This window comes from Triturus cristatus, chromosome 2_1, assembly GCF_964204655.1.
Source record: "Triturus cristatus chromosome 2_1, aTriCri1.1, whole genome shotgun sequence".
Classification (NCBI taxonomy): domain Eukaryota; kingdom Metazoa; phylum Chordata; class Amphibia; order Caudata; family Salamandridae; genus Triturus; species Triturus cristatus.
The window spans coordinates 1,113,515,250-1,113,535,981 of NC_140581.1; positions in this window are offsets into that span (position 1 = coordinate 1,113,515,250).

The following is a 20,732-nucleotide window of genomic DNA, read 5'->3' on the forward strand; positions in this document are numbered from 1 at the left end:
GCAATGGCTTCCAACTGCTTCTGGGTGGGGTGGGAGAGGGCTCCATCCTGCTCAGGTGTGTGCCAGGGGGCCTGGTGTGAGTTGTAGTGCTGTCGGCCTGTACACATGCCCCCATAGTTATGTTGTTAGCTATGTTTGGGGTGAATGGGAGTGGGTGAATGTTGGATCTGTGAGCCATGTTTTTGTGAGTGTGTGGTGCAGATGGATGGTATGTGTCCTAGGTGGTGTAGCTTTGTAGTTGTGCAAGGCAGTACATTGCAGAGTGGCGGTAGTACCTACCAGCCTCCACTCCCCCGGCTACTCCTGTGAGACTCTCTGGATGCAGTATGGCAAGCACCTTCTCCTCCCATTGTGTGAATGGTTTCTGTGGAATGGGAGGGCCACCGCCTGTCCTCTGAGCCAGCTCACGGTTCTTGCTCCTCCTCTCCTTGACCACCCTTTTCAGATCATGCCACCACTTCATGATCTCCTTTTTTGATCTTGGGGTGGTCCCTACTGCATTGTCCCTTTGGACTATCCTAGCCCAGATTTGTGTCCTTGTGGCTAATGGTGTCTGTTGGACCAGGCTACCAAAAAGCTGTGGTTCCACTCTGACTATCTCATCTACCATGACCTTCAACTCACTCTCAGTGATTTTGGGCATTTTTTGTGTGGCCATGGTGTGTGGTGTGCAAAGTGATTGTGGGTGCCGGAGTGTGAGTGGTGGTTGTGCTGTGTATGGTGTGTGTTGTGCAGGGGGGTTTGTTGTACTGGTGTGGAGGTGGTGGTGGTGCTGTGTGTGGTATGGCTAGTGATGTTGTGTCCTTTGCCTCTCCTGACAGCTGTGGTATGTGTCCCTTCTCTCCTGGAGATTTGCAAGGGATTATGGTCAGAGAAGGGGCTGGTTTTATACTCAGCCTTGTGGGTGTGTCCAATTGAGGTGTTGCTGACAGGTGTGTTGTCCTGGGATTTGTATTTTTCTTTTTGCTATGTGGTTGTGTCATTGGGGTGTGTTTTGTGTATTTTGGAGAAATGGCTAGTTTTCTGTGTGCACTTTTTGGCCTTCTTGTGGGGTTTTGGCTTCGTCCGCCATAATTTTGATGGTTCGTCTGTCACGGTGGCTGTGCTTCAGCTCTTCCGCTGGCTCTTCCATTCATCCCATTATGCGACCGCGGCGGTCGGAGACAGCGGTATGTACCGTGGGACCGTCGCGGATATACTAATTTCCTGTGCGGTGTCTCCGCTATACTTGCGACGGATTGTTGTTTTTCCGCCGCGATTCCGACCGCCATCTCTGCCCACTACAGGCGTTTTTTCTTGGCCTCATACTGCCGCGGTCGGATTTTTTGGGCGGTTAATCCTAATTTGCCTGCCGGTTTTCCCACGGTGTTGGTGGGCGGTTGTTTTCCACTTCCATGGCGGTCGGGGTGCTTTTCCGCCTGCCATCCTAATGGACCTCTAGGTCTTCCTCCACTAGCATACACATTCTGAAATCTTACTTTACGTTAAGCTAGCATTGTCTTGTATTAAGAGACCTGATCATTAGTAGACCATATAAGATCCCAGCCAAACAGGCAGGAGTCAGATTTCTGATACTGCAATACATCCATTCGTATTTGTTCACTATGGCTTGATATTCACATTTGTAACTTGTCGAACACAATTGTAATGATTATAATAGCAGTTGCATTTGCATGCTTGTCAAGGGGATCTAGCCGTTACAAAATGGATGCCACTGTAGAGTAACAAACTGATGGCACTTTCGAATTTGTCCACTTTCTGTGTTTAGTCACCTGTATGTAAATATGTGTTTTGGAGAAACACCGGTGTGTGAACAATACCACTTTGACTGTTGAAACACGCTACTGGTGTTAAAATCTCAAGATCAGCAATTCCCTGAGTGTACGCCTACTTGGTTTTCTACGGATTTATGACAGCCAATGCGCTCCGCTGGCAAGGGGCACCAACTGCCCATGGGCAGGTGGGAGCGGAAGGAGCCATTGAGTAATCAACTCTACATATATACATATATCTATATTATCTACTGACGGTCGCCAGTAGATAGTTATAGTTAGGACCGAGTTTCCATAGGAAATCTGAAAATTCTATTTTGAATAACTTTGGCGCCGGTTGACGAATCCTCGCAAAAGTTTCAAAACTAATGGGGCGCTCCGCTCAGCTCCTACCCTGAAAGTCTCGGGGTGATTCGTCAAGCGGGGGCTGAGAAAAAAGGGGGTCCCAAAACGCATTTTCCCCATGCATTTTCCCATAGGACCTTTAGTCGAAGGTACAGCCCGAACGGCTGAACAGAATTACTTGAAATTTGGCAAAGAGGTAGTCCTCAGTTCAGGCATGTGCCTTTTGCATATATGGTGTCAATCTGTTCAGTAGTTCCTGAGAAAATTGCAGTTAAAAGTACATTAATATCTATAAGCGCGCACCGTGCGAGCACCGTGCGCGCAACGTGCGCGCACCTTAACGTGCGCGAGCGTAATTCTGATTGGTGGTTACATGTCAGGCAGGCAGGCAGGAGGCTTGCACATTACTTTTGAACAGACTCCTTGAGTGTGCCCATTCTTTGGCTACTTTCGGATATCTTGCCAATGTGGATGTATGTTCTGCAGGTTCACCACCACTGGGGCGGTACCCAGGACAGGTGGAGTGACAGCGGTGACCTGTGCTTTCTGATATATATACATAAATATATATTTGCCAGTAGGTAGTTATAGTTAGGACCAAGTTTCCCTAGGAAAAGCATTTTATGTTTTGCTTATAACTTTGGCATCGTTTGATGAATCTTCATGACATTTTCCAAACTAATTCTTTGTTCATATCAGCTTCTATTTGGGAAGTTTGGGGGTGTCAAGGGGAGGCCGAGAAAAAAGGGGGCTCCCAAAACATGTTTTCTCCATGTTAATTTCCATAGGAAACTTTAGACAAGGCTACAGGTCGAACGGGTGAACGGAATTGCCCCAAATTTGGCAGGGAGAAGGGTCTTGGTCTAGAAAGCACGCTTTTGTTTATTTGGTGTAAATCCGTTTAGTAGTTTTGGAGAAATGTAGAAATTTACAGATATCGATATTTGGGAATTCTGCCATTTGATTGGCCGAGGCGTTACGAGCACGAGCTTGCTGCTTATTGGTTGTGAGCACTGCGAGCAGTTGCAACTAGGAAGTGTTTGCCGCCATTTTGTGATTCCATTGAAGCATGTAAGGGGGAAAAGGGGGAAAAGAGTAGAAAACAGGAGGATAGGAGCACTGTAACCTCTGTGGGGGAGTGCAAGGCGAAGTAGTCACACCTACCGGTCTGAAAGTGCGGTGTTGCTCAGAGTGACATGGTCCTGAGATGAAATGCTGCTACAGTCGGATATGAAACCTAGAGCCTAAACCGGGAAGTCATTGCTGTAAAGTGATGTGCTCTGGTGTTTGTAGGATACCTGTGGAAGTATTGTTAGTAGGCGTTTATACAATACAGGGAGTGGGAAGCGAACTATTGAGCTCTACAGTGCATTTATACTATACCGGAAGTGGGAAGCGAAGTACTATGTCTACCGGTGTGAAGACTCGGAGATCAAACCGAGCTGATTGTTGTAAAGTGATGGGCTGTGGGCGCTGTAGCATACTGGCCGCTGTAGTATAACTGTAAGAAGTGTTAGTATGCGTTTATACTGTACAGGGAGTGGGAAGTGAACTACTCAACCCTACTGGTCTGAAGACTCGGGGATTAAACCGTGAGCTCATTGCTGTAAAGTGATGTGCTCTGTGTACTATTTCAATTTAAGTCATAGTACAATGTTAGTATGTAATGATACTATAATGTAAGTATGTAATGTTAGAATGTAGGGCTGTAATGAGTGGAATCTTGGGGAGTTTGTACACGGTGCTGGAGAAGATGGATGCCTTGGTGTTTGGTCCTGTTGGTGGCTGTTTCAGCTGTCTTCTTTTCCTGCAATAAATCTACTTATCGGATCCACTGCTGTCTTCCTGTTCACTACATAAATTTGGCGACGAGCAGGAGAAGGTGAAAAGAAGGCAGCACTCACCAAGATTTTGCGCTTGCTTGCATTGTGCTAAAGACCCGTTTTCTTGGTGAATCTGTTTCTACTCATCCCAGGGTCGTGTGCTGAAGAACCGTTTTCTTGGTGAATCGGTTTCTACTGATCCCAGGGTCATCGGCTGATCGAACTATGTGATCCTACCTCTGGTAGGATTTATATTTTTGGATTTTGGGCTTCCTCTGCCTCTTCACTACACTCTGGTTGCTGTACCAAACGTCTGCAACTAGTGTTAGTATGCGTTTATACTAATTCTGTAGTTATGCATTAAACAAAGCATCATGGTCCCATGGAGCGCCACCTCCCAGGCGCAGGTCATACCATGTCCCGGGGTGTGCAAGCGCGGGACATTTATGTTTGCTATTACAGGGCGGGAGCATTGCTTGCACCCTGTGATAGTAAATTCTTGTTTGCCTCATTGAAGCGAGAGGAGGAAAACCTCGTATTGTTTCAATAAAGCGGAACCGGATGGTAAAAATGGAGAAAAAAAAAATGAAGCGGGGTCTCACCCGTTCATTTAAATGAGCCCACTGGTGGGTAATGTTCCGGGGCCAATCCTATTTTTATATTGCGGGGTCTCTGCAGCACTGGGGATCCTAATATCACATGTACACTAGGCACGGGAGGGCACAGAGACCTTTCGCAGACTAGGGGATCAACACCTCCCCGGGTATTGTTTACGAATTGTTCGGGGGGCTTCGAGGCCAACTCAAGACCGGGGATTGGCAATCTCCGGGGCTTTATTTAAATATGCAGGGTGGGCCTCACCAGTCCTTGAAGCCTTAGTGTCTCTAGGCAGTGCCTTATTGGTTCTGAAATCACACGGGCAGTACTCATGGTGTTATAAAGTGATATACTCATAGAACTCTTGCCGTTGTACAATTACCCAGGCTTCATTTATGTAATAGTCTGTTGGTTTATATTTGGTAGGTGCACCGGAAAATTAAACAAAATTTCCCTTATAACCTACTATCAACCGCCGATTTTCATAATAAACTACAGACAAGTGTTGTCAGAAAAAGTTGACCCATACACTCAGTTATTTATTGGTAAACAAAAATAACTTTTATTAACACAACACAAATAAATGGAAATGTAACTTTATTCGAACAACAGTAAAACATGAAAGAAGTGGGTGGTGCTCCTCCGGAAGCAGCGTACAAAACCTGCAAGACAAAAAAGAAACATAAGTATGTGTGCCATGTCTAAGAGAAAAAAGGTAGTGGGTGGAAGGGAGAAGGGGAGGGAGAGTGAAAAGAACAGAGGGAGGAGGAGACAGAGCACCGGTCTACTGCACCCAGCCATCACTGTTCACCTCCCGTCACCCATGTGTCTGGTATGCTGGAGTCCGCGAGAAAGAGTGCGATCCAGCAAGTCCTTAAAATGAAACAGAGATATGAATGAGGCCAGAGATTACATTATTATCTATGGCAACATCGCTTGCCTGCACCTGTGCACCCAGGCTGCTGCACCCCAGCCCCTTTCTCCGTCTGTGCTCAATTGCAGCTCCTGCGCGGCGAGGCTTGACTGCTCACCTGCCACAACCGGTGTGTCCAAGGACGTGCCGGTGTGAGCTCCAACTCCAGTGTGTCGCTATCAGGGTGGCCCAGCAGGTCTCCGGTCGGGGACGGTGTCTCGAAACCACGGTGGAAGGCGTCAGAATGCCCAGGACATCATCACGGGGTGAGCACCTGCTCCGCCCATTTTGGCTCCACTAACCCAGTGTCTGAAAAGGGAGAAAAAATATAATGTTGGAAATGTCTTGAGGTAAATGAAGGTTTCTTTCAACGTTAATAGAGAACACCAGTTTAGTGCATCCTTCCTTTTTGAAGTACGATCTTCAAACTGTTAGTGGTAATCGTGGTTCAAAGAGGAGTTGGAGTGCACAAGAATTCACAAGGTTAAATAATAATATGTTATGCCAACGTTCACATACAAAGGAACAGAGCGCATGGTAGAAGCATAATGTGCGTGTGTAATGCATTGGCGCAAGCCTGTGTGCATGTACACTTAGTAATCAGCTCACTACAGTGCCCCAAAAGCCAATGCCACGTGTCTGTAGGGCAGCGCTGCCTGCTGGCTCAGGCCTACAGTACGGTCCAGCAGGTCCTTAAAATGAGACAGAGATGTGACTGAATGAGGTCAGAGATCACATCGGTACGCAGGGTAACATCGGTTGTTCGCACCTTTGCACACAGGCTGATGCACCCCATCCCTCCCGCAGCACTGTGCTCAACACATGTCTGTAGGGCAGCACTGCCTGCTGGCTCAGGCCTACAGTACGGTCCAGCAGGTCCTTAAAATGAGACAGACATGTGACTGAATGAGGTCAGAGAACACATTATTTAGCAGGGCATTATCGCTTGTTTGTACCTATGCACCCAGGCTGATGCACCTCACTCCTCCCACAGCATCATGCTCAATTGCAGCCCCTGTGCACCCAGGCCCCACTGCTCACCTGCTGTCATTGTTGTGTGTCCAAACACGACGGACAGCAGTGTTCATAATTCAGGTGCAGTGTTGATTGCGACGATGGTGTATGCCTTATGGATTCTTTTTTTATTGCGCATTGTGATATGCGATGTGGATGCGGCCATATCACCTGAGGCAGTGTAGAAGAACTTGGACATGTGGCATCATCGTTATCCTATTTTTACGTACGCAAAGTGGTCTGGGCTTGCGTACGCCCAGCGAGCGTAGGGGTGTGAATAATAGTTCCGGGGACCTGGGTGTTGTTCAATTCCTGCCTGACCAGGAAGTGTACTTATGTGTGTTTCTGTTGCAGTTTTGACGTCGCAGAATGTGCAATTTACGTTAATGTAGCATGTACCGGCAGGGCGGCAACTATCGCTAATGAGATGCTGTTCAAAAACATTGAATGGCCAACATCACATGTCGTTGTCAAGGTTGTGGATATGCGCAGACACTCGTGTCAATGGTGTACGGTATTATTTAAAGTGTTGCTATCGCGAAGCGCACACATGTGAATGTGCTCGGATGGAGGGAGGATCAGCAGTGAGGCTACGTCATAAATAGTGATAACATTCATTATAGTCAAGCAATGCATGCCAAACGTGGATCTGAAAGTCTTACATATGACACACTACTATACTGGTAAAGCCTGACAACAGAGAATACAGCAATACAAATGTACACATTACTGTTTACTGTTTGTCACATGTGATCTAGGATGTGCACTCTGCCTGTGGCTGATGATACCCCTTCGGGCCAGCAATACCCAGGCCGAAAGGCAGCACAATAATATGCACACACACACACACACCAGGTACATTGTGTAACACACATTTGATTTTTGATGTAACGTTTGAGATGCATGGCCATCACACGTGGAAGGCTAATGTACAGACCATGAATATTGATCAAGATGATTGTTGCATGCTGTGTGTAGTAGAAGATATGTGTACACAGCAAAAAAACTTTTCAAAAAAGCTCTCTAAGCAGAAGGGGTGTGTCTCATCAAACGCTGTAGAGAGAATGACTAAAATGGGTGGGGTCCTCCAACTGTTACAATGGGAAATGTTATGAACTAATCAAATGCTTTTTTTTAAGGTCACATGGCAATCGTGCATCGAGGGCGCAAGGAGCCGCACCCGACAAGATTTTGAGAAAATGTATTTATCATAATATGCGTTTATTACAGTTAGAAATATATAAATGTTTAAAATATTTTAGATTATCGCTTGCTCTCATATACTGTTTATAGTTATTTAGATATAGTTTTGAGACATAAAAAAACCCGAGGGAATGGCGTACCCGGCGTGACACCATACATCTAAGACGTAACATAGGGCCTGGCAGCATGCACTCGTCGCATACGCAATGCGCAGCGGGCACGACCCCATACGTACATGACGTAACACGTGGCTTGGTGCTGCGTACCCATCGTACAGATCATAGAGACGCTTCAAACATCCAACTGTGACTGCAGAACGCTTCGCTGAGGGGTAGAAGTACGTGTACTTAATTGGCTGATGCTGATTCCTGCGAACAGCCAGTTTAGCGATAATTCTTTTTAAAACAATAATAAATGTATAACTGTGATTGTTATTTTTAAAACAACTGTGTCCTCATACCTGCACCTTAAAATATTCCCTCACTTCGCCCTTGGCGATACCACATCACAGTAGGGACATACCCGGGCGCCATCTTTGTTAGCGCTCTAGTGGCCCACTGTATTTAAACGGGTGGAACGCAGGCACGCATTATCATAGAGACGCTTCAGACATCCAACTGTGACTGCAGAACGCTTCGCTGAGGGGTAGAAGTACGTGTACTTAATTGGCTGATGCTGATTCCTGCGAACAGCCAGTTTAGCGATAATTCTTTTTAAAACAATAATAAATGTATAACTGTGATTGTTATTTTTAAAACAACTGTGTCCTCATACCTGGACCTTAAAATATTCCCTCACTTCGCCCTTGGCGATACCACATCACAGTAGGGACATACCCAGGCGCCATCTTTGTTAGCGCTCTAGTGGCCCACTGTATTTAAACGGGTGGAACGCAGGCACGCATTATCATAGAGACGCTTCAGACATCCAACTGTGACTGCAGAACGCTCTATTGGCCCACTGTATTTAAATGGGAGGAACACAAGTGCGCAGCGCGCGCGCGCAGCGTGTGCGCCGTTGGCACGCCGGAGGCGCGCCAGAGGAAAGCCCGTCTGCGCCCGTCCGCGCGCCGGCCGTGCCTAGTGCCACTAACGCTGCCCTAAATGTAACAGGTAGGCGTTGTTATTCTAGAGACACCCTCCTTAAATTGAGCAACAGGCAAAAGAAGGAATTCCAGCATGTTTTGACCTGCGGTTTAATCAATAGCAGATCTCTTGTGAAGCACCACCAAGATATCTGTAACCTGCTGGAAGACCTCAACCTGGACTTGCTGTCTATAACGGAAACCTGGCTAAACCCGAATTCCGCCGTGGAGTTGGGAATGGCATGTCATACGGGCTATAAGATTCTTCACAAACCTCGCTTAACGGGGAGAGGAGGCGGGGTAGGACTTCTTTTTAAGCAGAAGTGGGATTGTGCCCTACTCTCAATCAACGATATAGCGAGCTATGACATCATGGGCTTCACCCTACAGGAGGCCAAGGGGAGAATGCTGACAGGGATGGTCTGTTACAGACCCCCAGGCTTGGATGGTAATCATCAGGCATTACTGGACACCATTGTCGCCTTGGCAGCCACACATTCTAGACTGCTTATCCTGGGGGACTTCAATCTGTGGGGAACGGGAAGTCTTGGGAGCTATCTGCAAACCCTAAACCACACTTGCGAGAATTGTGGCCTTCTTCAACTTATCCAACAATCTACGCATGAGGGAGGTCACATGCTGGACTTGGTGTTTGCAAATCCTCTCCTCTAAATTGGACAGACCACTTCCTAATTCAATTTAGGCTATCTCTACGTGGAGGAAATTCAGTAGTAAATAAAGTAGCGAATTTCAGGTGGGGAAGGGACTGGGCCAAGCTCTCGGAGAAGGACAATGCCCAAATCCTCTCCAAATGGAATTGGTTCGACCCAGGAAAGACGCCTGGAGAGAATTATAATAGTTACAGTAATTCCATTCATCTAATGCTGGAGGAACTTATACCAAAAAAAAAGCTCAGAATGCGCAATACTCCTTCAGCCCCATGGTTCAGTGAGGAGCTTAAGGCGCTACGGCTAGCGCGTCGTCAGGCAGAAAGAAGCTGGCGCCGACGGTACTTAGACACAGACAAAAAAGCTCTAAAAATAATTCAACATCAATATAAGATGGCCATCAGGGAGGCCAAGTCCCAATTCTTCGCCAATTCCATTCTGCAGGCATCCAACGGAACTAGGGCTATATTTAACATCGTCAGAGACCTTAGCAATCTGGGCTGCCTGGCTAGTACTGTTCAACCTTCACAAAATTTATGCAATGAAATTGCCACCTTCTTCATTGACAAGGTTAACAACATTGTAGGTGGGTTTGATCAAGATGGTCCTGAGACCCCCCCGACGTTGGGAGTCACCAGGAAGGATCCCTCCTTGAGCTACTTCCAACCTCCTACGGAGGAATCCTTCAACAACATTGTGCAGGAGATTTTGTCCGGGTCACCTCTTGATCCCCTTCCTCATAAGATCTGGAAGGAACTTGGCCCTAACCTACTCCCGGATTTGTGGCACATTTGCTGCCAATCCTTGAATGAGGGTACTGTACCTAGTGACTGGAAGCAGGCGATAGTTACCCCACTATTAAAGAAACCTTCCTTAGATCCTTCAATGCCAGCCAACTTCCGCCCCATATCCCTTTCACCTTTTCCAGTTAAAATCCTGGAGAAACTGGTCAGTAAATCCTTGTCTAATTTCCTGGAAGAACATTAGCTCCTGGATAGAGACCAATTCGGCTTTAGACCAGGGCATGGAACTGTGGAAATATGGATTTTTATGGTCAGTTATGTCCCCTATCTTGGACCCCAACGGTTTCATGTATAAATCACAAGTACATGTATGTTTCCTCCAGTTCCAGTTATGAAGACGCAAACACATGTGCGTCCACCGCCAACATGTCCTCTTTCAGATCCGCCATGAATGGGCCGGATATTCTATTCCTAAGTATGAAAGGCCACCGGCTTTATATGGTTCATTTATGCCATTTTACAGTCCAGGCGAGTAGGCCCTGATTCTGCCATTAAGCCTTTCCCTGCCTTCTGCCTCTGAAAGCTCCAGTCTGAGCTCGCATCTGTATCCATGAACTTTGTCCTACTCCCTGCGCGGCTAACGGTGCCTGACTCAACCTGTCTGCTTGCAAAAACCGTATTTCACCTTCGAGTTTATCTGCTCCGCTCCCTATCCAATGCATTCCTGTCTAGTAGTTTAAGTAAACATTCTTCCAGCTACCGAGCAAAAGGCCCGGCTTCTCTGTCTTTATGCAAGTAATTCATAGCCCCGTTACTATGGAAGATTTCTGCCCTCGCATCTAGTGTAGACACTTAGACGCTTGTACACGCACTCACAGTCAGTATAGTCAGTATAGAATGAGATTCTATTCTAAAGAGACCTCTCTTTTTGGATAACATAGTTCTTTAAACATAGGATGTTAGATATGATTTGGGATTAGGTTGACATAACCCCAGACTTCTGTCTCCACATATAGAGCTAAATGTCAAGTCCCCTTCACCCCCTAGTTGCACGTCAATCACACGTCATGCTGCTGCGCGCGCATCTCTGCCAAGTATTTCTGCTGACATTGCGAAATTCTTTCATGGAACCACCCTATTGTGACATCATACCTGATGACGTTCTTTAAGTTACGCCCAGTTACACCCATTTTAGTTACGCATGTATGTTTTATCTTTATTATCAATTGTTACGCCTCCTGCATCTGTTTCACTGTAATGCCTATTGTATAAAAATGATTACCTGTCAATAAAGTTGGTCCTTCACTTCCTGAACCTTCGTGGTGATGGAATATGGAGTCCATCAATTCGAATTGATTTTGGAATAAAGCCCGTTCCGAACCTCTAATACCACGGATTCTGCCTCGTATTTTACTGAGCTATTAGTATAGATTTTTCCGCATCAAATTAAGTTCCGGTAATTAAATTATTTACCACATATATGGCGCCCGAATAGGGACACTTTCTCATCTCACGCGCCGGAGGTGCGTTGCAGGCCCGGTCTCCTGTCACAGCTGGACGGACAACAACGCGTACCAACAGGATTTCCTGTATCTCCCTCCTGCCGAGCGGGGGTAACTGAGGCTGCGATCAACACCCAGACGAGGCGGTGAGAAGTGCGAAGTATCCCGACCAGAGCCTAGCTGAGAGAGCAAGATCCGAGGTATACAGAGGCCCACCAGTTTCCGAAGTTTCCGAAGTTTCGAGTCGAGTCCAGTCCGGTTCAAGTCCAGTTCAGTTCAGTTCCGAGGCCTTCCGTTCCGAGCTACCCGGTGAGTACCATTGTCGGGGAGGCGTTCTGACGTGCACATAGGTTGTGCCGGTCAAGACGGGTTTGGGTACACAAATCCGGTCTGCACTGTTTCAGCAGTGTATCTGTACTGTTTAGCAGTATATCAAGTATGTCTAGTATATAATTCAGAATTATCTAGTTAGTACCGAGTATTATGCTTAGTGACTAGTTCCCTAAATGGCTATCATTGTTTATTCATTAAATGTTAAATGTTAAAATGTTTTTAAATACGTTCTGTATATTGTGGTGTGAATGACTGTTCATTATTGTGTCTTGTTGTATTAAAAGTGCTCAAAATTAGGTATCAGATCAGTTCTCAATATGCCGCTCTTTTCGAAATTAAGACAGATAAAAACTAGAAAAGGGGTACTCGAAGAAGCTGTTCCCATTCCTCCTAGGGACACTCCAGGGTACTTCATGTATCATAAACATGGCCTAGACGCCATATTATTTCTGGATTTATGGGTAGACTACACCAAGGAATTACCAGAAAGTCAGAGGTGGCCCGCAGCTGGGACCTGGGATGCAGATTGCATCATGAAAGTAGAGGAAGAATTATGGAAAAAGAAAGCTAGACAGTCACAGAAAGATGCCATTGAATTATGGCGTAAAGAATCATATAGACGTACAGAAAAAGCGCTCAGACAGGAGGAGAAAAGTAAGGAGAATTCAAATAAAGTTCGAGAAAATCTATTAATTGAAGAAGGTACTCGAGTAAAATCAGAACAAATAGACAGACAAAGAAATGCCCTTATGAATGGTATGTATCCTCTTCTGGCCGAAGGGTTACCTAAGGCTACTCCAGAGATACCAAAAGACTTGCCACCCCCATTGTTTCCGATAAAAGTACATCCCAAAGGGCATCCCAGAACCGCAGAAGATGTTTTTCTTTCCTCTTATTTAGACGACGCAGCTCCCGAGTATGCTAATGCTGCGCCACATAGACCGCCTGCCGAGGGGGTTCAACGCCAAGACCCTCCTCCGTCTGTACCTCTGCAACAGCAAACTCCGACACAAGTTCCGGCAAGCACATCTGTTTCTACATCTGTATCCACACCTATGGTTGCTATATCACGTTCAACGAATCCTTTCACATCCAGCACCCCAGGTGGTGCTACAGGAGGTACATCAAACATTTTTTACACGCCACCCAGAGTAAATAAACTTTCCTTTCAAGAATTAGCCCACCAACGTACGCCCAAACTAGTAACTCCCGACACGCTCAAGGAACTTCTAATAGATTGTAGATATGACCCTGTGCCCGGAAAAGGGGACGAAATGCTGCTGGCATCATTACGTATCCGACGAGCTGCAATATATTTAGGGAGGCTACCAGGAATGACTACACATTTAGAAAATATATATCACTTTGTCCAGTCAGGGCGAGATTCTGAGAGTATTAACAGAGCCATGGAGTACCAGAAAGTGGAAATACAGGGGGAACTGTTACGTTTCCTCATAAACTGTGTGATCAGAAATCAAGACCGACCAGGGGTAAATCCGGAAGAAATGCAAACTCTTACCACATGGAGTCGGAATATATCAGAGGGGAGACATGATAAACGATCATGTATAGTAGCTATGTGCCGCAAGATCCGCAAAGAAGTAGAACGAATACACGAAGAACGATTAGCAGTAGACGAGCCTGAACAAACAGAGGAGGAGGAAGAATTAGAACTGCCCACAGGACAGTTAAAAACCATGGTCTATGTAGGTAGAGGAAGATCTTGCAATAATACTAGATGCTTTACTGATCCGATACGTCCGATACGTCCAGATAATAGCAGAAATTTCCAAACTCCTATAATAAATATAAGGTCCCCTGAACATTCGTTCCAAGCGGCTGACAAATTACTCCGAGAACGAAGGGGTTATCATATACTCGATTCTATGGACGAACAAGAATTAGCCAGGTCAGCCGTTCATTGGGTTGATAGTCCCGGAAAATATAGTGATGATACATTAGCGCACACGTTTTTGAACCTCGCCCCAGATGAACAGCGTTTAGCTGGTATCTATATGATTCAACAACTCCTTATATTATATAAAAGCCAACACTCCGATCCTGGCCCCTTACCTGATATATTGACTGAATTACTCACGAATAAATGGAGAGGTTCAGGTACTGAGTTAATTAGAGAAATACTAGAATCCAGAAAGCAGTACATTCTTTTTGTATGCCCCGAACATGTCTCACTGCCCATCAAGGAAAGAACGACGTATTATATGGATAGACAGAATCCCTTACGCGATGTACACCCGATAAAAGGTGAGGACAATCAGTTTAAACATGTGTTTGTATACACACCAATATCCAAAATAGAACTTTTAGAAATGAAGAAAGTGGTACCCAGCCATGACAAAGACCCAGCGGGTTTCCACCGTGAAATCAAAGACATGTTGCTCATGGGAGAATATACCTATCCCGACATTATGACAATATTGAAGGTATTAATGCCTGCGGGCATTTACGAAAAACTCAAGGAAAAGGATTGGGAGGTGGGAGACCAAAAGATAGATTGGACAGCATTAGAAAACGAAGAAAAAGCTCGAGGTCCAGGTTCAGGGCTTGGGGAAAAGACCAAAACACTACCAGGTTTACTAGTACAGGTACTGCCACGTTTATTAACTACGAAAAAGGAAGACTGGGGTGCAATCTCAGCCTGTAAACAAAAACCAGATGAAGACACTAGTGATTTCTATGCCCGATTCGAAAAATGTTTTGGTATAAATAGTGGAATAAAAGCAAGTAGTGAGTCGTATCCACATCTGTTTGTGACAAAATTAGTTGAAAATTCCTTGCCCCAAGTTAAGAATAGAGTATTGAAATTCGAGAGTACCTGGCAAGGTAACACTCCGTCACAGATGTTACAAATGTTACAGTACCATCACAATAGAATTAGAGAGGAACAAGAACATGAACAAAGACGCATGAAAGACACGAAAATGAAAATGCTAGTCTCCCAGACAGTTCCAGCTGACGGTCATAAAAAGGGTATGACACAGTCCAGTGTTTCAACAGGTCCTGTAAAAGGGACATGCAACTATTGTAAACAGCCAGGTCATTATGTACACGATTGTCCAGTTTTAAAACATAATATCGCCATAGGTAATACAAAAGAAAGACCACGGCCACTTAGACAGGATCAGAACCAACAAGGAGCCCCGCAGCATGCACAGTCCATGCCGGCTCCGCAACAATCTATGCCAGCTCCACCACCGCAGCCTATTGCTGCCACACAAACAACGACACAACAGATGTATCAGACCGCACAGTATGACTATCCTGATTATCAACGATACTCATGAAACAGCCTAGAGAGGGAAGTTGGCTTACCCCTTATTGAGGTCCCTGTAGATCAGGAAGGACCCTATGTACACAGTGAACTATTAGGCCAAGATAGAAAATTTTTACATGATACAGGGGCAAGCCGAACAACCATAAAACGTAGTGAAGTTCCAGGGGCACCCCTCTCAGGCTCGCAGAATATTTCCCTTGGTTTATCAGGAAAACCTATCATTAACGAAGTATCACAGCCTCTTCCCCTTACGATTGGTCCCTTGACACGAACTACAGATTTATTGCTTACTAAATCATGTCCAGAAAACCTGTTAGGCATAAAAACATTGAAAGCTCTAGGAGCTATAATATGTTGTTCTCCGGAAGGAGTAAGATTGTTTTTACGTGATTTTAAAGGGCACTATGTGTCCCGAGACATGGATGACCGACTGCAGACTTTACCCACACATCTATGGGCACAAGGCCCTACAGATGTTGGTTGCATGAACATTACACCATATAGAGTCACACTAAAGGCAGGAGTGGTACTACCACGAATGCGACAATACAAGTTACCCCCAGATGCTGTAGTGGCTTTACTGCAAATCATTGACGAGCTTATTACCCAAGGAGTGGTTGTGGAAACCGACTCCAATGTATGTAATTCACCGATAATTCCGATTCTTAAACGAACTGACCCAAAAGCCCCGCCAGTATATCGATTGGTTATTGATCTGCGCGAATTAAATAAATGTATTGTACCACAATACCCCGTAGTCCCAGACATTTCTTCATTACTGACAGCCATTGATTCCGAAGCAACATTCTTTACTGTAATTGATCTCAAGAATGCCTTTTTCAGCGTCCCAATAGATCCAGAAAGCCAATACTTGTTCGGATTTAGTTTAAATGGACGAAGCTTTAAATTCACACGCGCACCTCAAGGATTCACAGAAAGCCCCAGCATCTATAGCCAAGCACTGAAACGAGAACTTGACAGTATCCACATGCCAGTCAACACTGCCCTGCTTCAATATGTCGATGATCTGCTGATCACCGCTAGAAGCGAACCTGAATGTGAAAAAGCCTCACTGACGGTTTTACAATTTTTGGCCGAAAAGGGGCACAAGGTGTCCCCTTCTAAGCTGCAATTCTGTGTCCAGCGAGTTATTTACCTTGGGCACTCGCTGTCCAAGGAGGGAAGGCAGCTTACACCCGATCGCATCCAGTTAATTGCTAACATGCCAATACCCAAGACACAAAAGGAGGTGCGGGCTTTTATAGGCCTCACTTCATATTGTAGGCAGTGGATCCCACAGTATGCATTTCTAGCAAAACCACTCATCCAGTTGACAACACAGGAGGCAGCCACATCGACTGTTCTCCCTTGGACTCAGGAACATACACAAGCTTTTGAAAGCCTAAAGAAAGTTTTATGTCAAGCACCTGTTTTAGCAACACCATGTTACAATAAACATTTTACACTCTTTGTTACAGAACTCGAAGGTACTTCCTTGTCAGTACTCACACAGGAACAAGCAGGATCACACAAACCATGTGCTTATTTCTCTAGTACATTAGATCCCGTAGCTCAGGCTCTGCCTGCGTGCCTGAAATCAGTGGCAGCGACAGCTTTAGCAATCAGACAAAGCGATGCCATAGTACTAGGACACCAATTGACAGTACAAGTACCACATGCAGTAGAGGTTCTCTTGAACCGCACACAAACACAACACTTGACTATAGCACGACTCACCGGTTACGAATTAACATTGTTTCAGCCACACATAGAAATCAGACGTTGTAGTACATTGAATCCTGCCACACTGTTACCAGTAAACGGAACAGACCCACTAGCACATGATTGTATTGAAGTTATCACTATCACGACGAAACCCAGACAAGACTTGACAGACGTCCCATTGTCAGACCCAGACCTGACGTTGTATGTAGATGGTTCATGTATGAGAACAAGTACAGGAGAGTTAGTGGCCGCGTATGCAGTCACAACAGACACTGAAGTCATTGAAACAAATCGCATAAATACCTTGTCCGCTCAAGCAGCAGAGCTCATCGCTCTGACACAAGCCTGTATTCAAGCTACGAATAAAAAAGTCAACATATACACTGATTCACGTTATGCATTCGGAGTTGTACATGACTTCGGCGTGCTGTGGCGAGAGAGAGGTTATTTAACTTCTCACGGTGCTCACATTCAGCACGGACCCCTCATTCATGCCTTATTAGATGCAATACATCTACCCACTGCAATATCAATTATGAAATGTAAAGCTCATACGAAAGTTACTGATATCATTTCCCAAGGCAATGATCTAGCTGACAGAACAGCTAAACAGACTGCTCAAACTCACACACCCGACATGACAAAGACAATAGTTCCGACACCAACACATTGCATGATGGTTAAGGATCCCGCTCTTGACGTAATTGACATACAGACACATGCTACACCAGAGGAAATAAAGAAATGGACTGAATTAGGAGGGATCCAAACGGATCAAGGATGGATGACGAAGGAAAAATATGTATGGTTCCTTCCTGATTCAATGGTCCAAGTTATCATTAATACTGTACATAGTCCAGCCCACCTAGGAGAAAAAGCTATGCTAGACAGCATTCAACACATTTGGTTCAACAAACATTTACGAGCAGCAGCTAAACAAAACGTTCTTACCTGTATGATCTGTTGTCAGTTTAACCCAGGTAAAAGCATTCCCGTAGAACAAGGTGGATTTCAGCCTCCTGATCACCCTTTTGAAGTCCTCCAGATGGATTATATCCAGATGGAACGATGTCGAGGATTCAAATATGTCCTCGTAGTTGTCTGTGCTCTTTCCCGTTGGACAGAGGCATACCCGGTTTCAGATTACACTGCCCCGACTACTGCCAAACAGTTGGTTCGAGAATTCTTCCCACGGTACGGTTTACCACGTGTTGTCTACTCAGATAACGGCCAGCCGTTCTCCTCTGAACTAATGAAACACGTTTCACTTTTGTTAGGCTATCAGTGGAGATTTCACTGTGTCCGACACCCCGAGGCAGCAGGTCTCGTGGAACGACATAATCAAACCCTGAAAATTAGATTGTCCAAAATATGTAGAGAGAAAGGTGTCGACTGGGTAGTAGCCTTACCAGTTGCACTCTTTTACATGAGAATGGTAGCGCACTCTCGAACAGGGCTATCCCCTTATGAGGTGATCTTCGGTAGACCACCAAATATGTGGGGGACGCCTATACCACGCAAAATAACTGATGTTGACTGTAATATGCTGACAGATTACCTGGCTTCCTTGATGTCTGCACTACAATCTTGTCGTTCACAGGTAGCTGCAGCCTTTCCCGATAACACCGAGGTGAAACCCCATGACGTAATTCCCGGGGACCTGGTGTTAGTGAGGAACTTTGACCGGAAATCTCAGCTGGATCCTAGGTGGAAATCGCCTCAACTCGTACTGTTAACCACGAGGACAGCCGTGAAGATCGAAGGTCGAAAAGGCTGGATACATTCAAGTCATATCAAGAAATTTCATGGACTACCGTCCGATGTAGACGATACACCTCGCGTGTCTTCACCAATTGACTCAAAGCTTCCTTTGGTTGAACTGAATGACAAGGAACAATATAAACTAAAACTACGGTCTAACAAGTCAGACAATTTGATTGTTTAAGTCCTCTCCAAGGTGAATCGGTCGAATTTGTCTCTGACATGTATCCTCTAGACCTGAATAGAGAAAGAAACAGAAAATTGCAGTTGAAACAACATGCGTACTGTAAATCACTGCGTAGTCATTGCACAGTGACGTTATTAATTTTGTTTTTCTTAAGTCTTTTAATAATAGCTGCAAGTATATTGTTGCACATATATTACCCTATTTCTAAACATATTTACAATGTTACTGCTGAACATTCTTTTAGTGAATTACCCCCGCATGAGTTGTCCTATAGATTTGCGCTGCGCAATAACACTTTTATTAGTATGTTACATCATTCCCATCAGGCTAGCAATGCTACAAATTGTTGGATATGTGGCCGACTCCCTCCCTATCAGAACTATAAGGGAATTCTGCCTCTCTTTCCATACCCGTTCACACACAATGGCTCCTGTGGAGCATGGTTTAGTTTAATTAATTCCCTAGATTCGAATTCCGCAGTTTATCAAGACAACTGGGTATGGGGAAACCTGAACTTAGTTTTGCTTAAAGTCTGCTACCCTAACAAGGAGGGACTTCCCAGAAGAACAGGAACTGATCTAGAAAATGAGGTATATGGATTAGGGAATTTCACGCTTAATCTCATGATCCTGAATGTTGAATCCGAAGCTGCACCAATTTTGCCCGCTATGTCAGTATTTCCAGTTAAAGGTGAATTATGTGTAAGAAAGAATGGTTCCATACATATGGGCCATAGTAGATGCACCACTGTAATAGAATTCAGTGATCAAGGCAAGTCTACATTTAGAGCTTCTCGCCATTCCTACTTCATATGTGGTCAGACTGCATATATACGTCTGCCTCTAGATTGGGATGGTACCTGCTACATCGGATTCCTTTTGCCACCTGTTTTCCTAGCTCCTCCTGATTATCACAGAAATACTCATTTAGTACACAATAGAGAACGGAGAGATCTCCCAATCGTCGATTACACTGAAACAGCATGGGAAAAATACACAGATTTCAATAAAGGTCTCTTTCCCTATATAGGTACAGTTACTAATAGTAAGCTGATACGTAGATTAACTAGAACCCTTGAAGCAGTAGTAAACGAAACTATTTCCGCCTTAGGCAATTTAACAGAAGAGCAGTCTGCTATGCGGATTGTTGTGCTTCAAAATCGTCTTGTCCTTGACGTCATCCTGGCCGATAGGGGCGGAGCTTGTAGGGTCATCGGATCAAGCTGTTGCATTTTCATACCAGAAAATTCGCCATCTGTATATAAAGCCATAACTCGCCTTCATAAGATTGTAAGCCAGATACACCAGAATCCAGGCACCTGGACTTGGTCCGGTTGGTTTTGGAGTGTATTGTCAACATTTGGATGGAGGGTCCTATCCTTCCTAGGTATTGGCTTTCTCATACTATTCAGTTGCTGTTTATGCCTACAATGTGGACCAGCGATTTGTGGTCTGTGTGCCACATCGTGTATTCCACCACCAAGATTTCATTCATCCCGGAAGAAGAAAGAAGAACAAATGATGCTATATGAACAAATCAACGGATTGATGAAGATTGATATCTCTTAAGGGCAAGTAGGGGACAAGGAGGGAATGTGGAAATATGGATTTTTATGGTCAGTTATGTCCCCTATCTTGGACCCCAACGGTTTCATGTATAAATCACAAGTACATGTATGTTTCCTCCAGTTCCAGTTATGAAGACGCAAACACATGTGCGTCCACCGCCAACATGTCCTCTTTCAGATCCGCCATGAATGGGCCGGAT